Consider the following 2753-nt stretch of genomic DNA (forward strand, 5'->3'; position numbering starts at 1 on the left):
TCTCTAGATCCCCTCCAGTAAATGGTTTATAGCCCTTGACATGTATGATCCCAGCATCCGGTTGTACTGTTGTCCTGTCTGTAATGGGAAGTATTGTTACAGGAGCTGCCTCTGCCCCTGCAACTTCTTGCTTTTCTGGGTTGTCCTGTTTAATCTCTTGTTGTTTTTCACCCCCTTTCTTTGTTGTGACCATGTTTTCTATAATTTCCAGCTGCATAATTGTCCTGGCATCTAGTTCCTTCCCCTCTCTAATTTGTTTGTTAATCTCTATTAGTGTCTTCATATATTCCAACATCTGTTCCATAACTGGGTCAGTAACTTCAGCCTTCCCAAAGGTGAAAGCCAGTATCTTCCTCAATATCATTAGGGCCCCATAACAAGTGGCAGTCATGGCTATCCCTGTTGGTACATAAGCCAAGGCCTCCCCTACTGTAATCATCAGCCACAGGTATGTATCATAAAACTCTATCATTGTCTTAAAAAATTGGGGAACAGTGACAAACCAAAATGTGGCACAGGTTTGCCAAATCCATACATTAAAACACCAGAGCACCCCAAGGTAATGATTGCTCTATTGATCATGTTGGCCATATATCTCTTCTCCACTAGGTTCTATAGTACAAATCCTAGGCTGGCTGGCCAAAACTGTTATGATGATAATAACAGATAATTTGGAGAAGCAGATAATGTGTCAGAGCCAAATAGATCTTCAAGTCAAGAGCCACAGATTGACAGGCTTCAGTGAGGAAGGAGGGGGTAAAACACTCCTGAATCTCAAACCCCTCCCCCTCTAACTGCTGCTGCTTCAGTTGGTAATGAAGACAGGAATGAGATTCTTCTGGTAAGTTTCTGTTATGGCTGAAACCCCAATGATGTTCCTTTTCTTTAATTTATATTCCTCACAGGTCAATTAGATGAGTAAGTAGAAGCTAGCAATAACTGTTGTGGACTGAGATGATCTTAAACTGGCAGCAGACAGGATTCAAATTAGATGTCCAGACTGAGTTGTGAGTATTCCCCCCAAATAATTTCCCAGGCACAGATTTGAAGGTAAAGGTTATATTAGGAAATAATAAGGAAAACTAGAGAGGTTAATGAAGGTATCTGAATAAGGAAAGGTGATCCTGAACTATTAAGGTTGAAGCTGCTCTTCCCCCTCACCAGAGGGGTGAAGGCATCTAACTGAACTTGTTAGATAATTTATATATCTAATCACTAAATCACTAGATAATTATATATTGACATTAACGAAGAATAATATTAACAAACAGGTTAACCCTATGAGTAGAAATCACTGGCTTATGCTACAATGGCCACCTCAGGTGAATCCCCAAGTCTGGAGTAGTAAGCAGGGTGTCTACTCACTTCAACCTCCACAAAGTAACTGTCTCAAACCCTTCTCAACTGCCCCCTCACCCAAAGTTCTCCAAGGGGGTCCCCTGGAATTCTGGGTGAGGCTGTCCCTGTATCTTTGCAAGGATTCCATGCTTCCCATCTCCACACAACAGGTTCTAAGGCAGAAAAGTGGTAAGGGCTAGGCAATGGGGGTCAAGTTACTTGCCCAGGGTCACACAACTAGGAAGTGTCTGAGGCCAGATTTAAACTCAGGACCTCCCATCTCTGGGCCTGGATCTCAATTCACTGAGCCACCCAGCTGCCCCCTAAATTAATTATTACAACTCATTCCATTTCCTTTCCTCCTACAACTTGAAAAACAGAGATCAAGGGAACAGATTGAGTTGACTATACAGAAGCAAATGAATCAAATGACCTACTGTTCAAAGTCTTCAGCTTCTGGTTTAAAGACTTAAATTTTGATCAAAAGAAACTGGAAAACTGGACAACATTATGGAAAAAAATTAGATTTATCTTATATCAAGATAAGCTCCCACTATTTGACAAAAACTGCTGGGAAATTTGGAAAACAATATGGGAGAGATTAGGTTTAGATCAACATCTCACACCCTACACCAAGATAAATTCAGAATGGGTGAATGACTTGAATATAAAGAGGAAAACTATAAATAAGTTAAGTGAACACAGAATAGTATACTTGTCAGATCTCTGGAAAAGGAAAGATTTTAAAACCAAGCAAGAGTTAGAGAAAATTACAAAATGTAAATTAAATGGTTTTGATTATATTAAGCTAAAAAGCTTTTGTACAAACAAAAACAATGTAGCCAAAATCAGAAGGGAAATCAAGCCATTCCCCAATCGATAAATGGGCAAGAGACATGTATAGGCAATCTTCAGATAAAGAAATCAAAGCTATCAATAAGCACATGAGAAAGTGTTCTAAATCTCTAATAATTAGAGAAATGCAAATCAAAACAACTCAGGTATCACCTCACACCTAGCAGATTGGCTAAAATGAGAGAAGGGGAGAGTAATGAATGCTGGAGGGGATGTGGCCAAAAAAAATTGGGACATTAATGCATTGCTGGTGGAGTTGTGAACTGATCCAGCCATTCTGGCTGGCAATTTGGAATCATGCTCAAAGGGCTATAAAAGAATGCCTGCCCTTTGATCCAGCCATACCATTGTTGGGTTTGTACCCCAAAGAGATCATAGATAAACAGACTTGTACGAAAATATTTATAGCCACGCTTTTTTGTGGTGGCAAAAAACTGGAAAATGAGAGTATGCCCTCCAATTGGGGAATGGCTGACCAAATTGTAGTATATGCTGGTAATGGAATACTATTGTGCTCAAAGGAATAATAAACTGGAGGAATTCCATGTGAACTGGAAAGA

The sequence above is a fragment of the Gracilinanus agilis genome, chromosome 2 (assembly GCF_016433145.1).
Source record: "Gracilinanus agilis isolate LMUSP501 chromosome 2, AgileGrace, whole genome shotgun sequence".
NCBI classification, from domain to species: Eukaryota; Metazoa; Chordata; class Mammalia; order Didelphimorphia; family Didelphidae; genus Gracilinanus; species Gracilinanus agilis.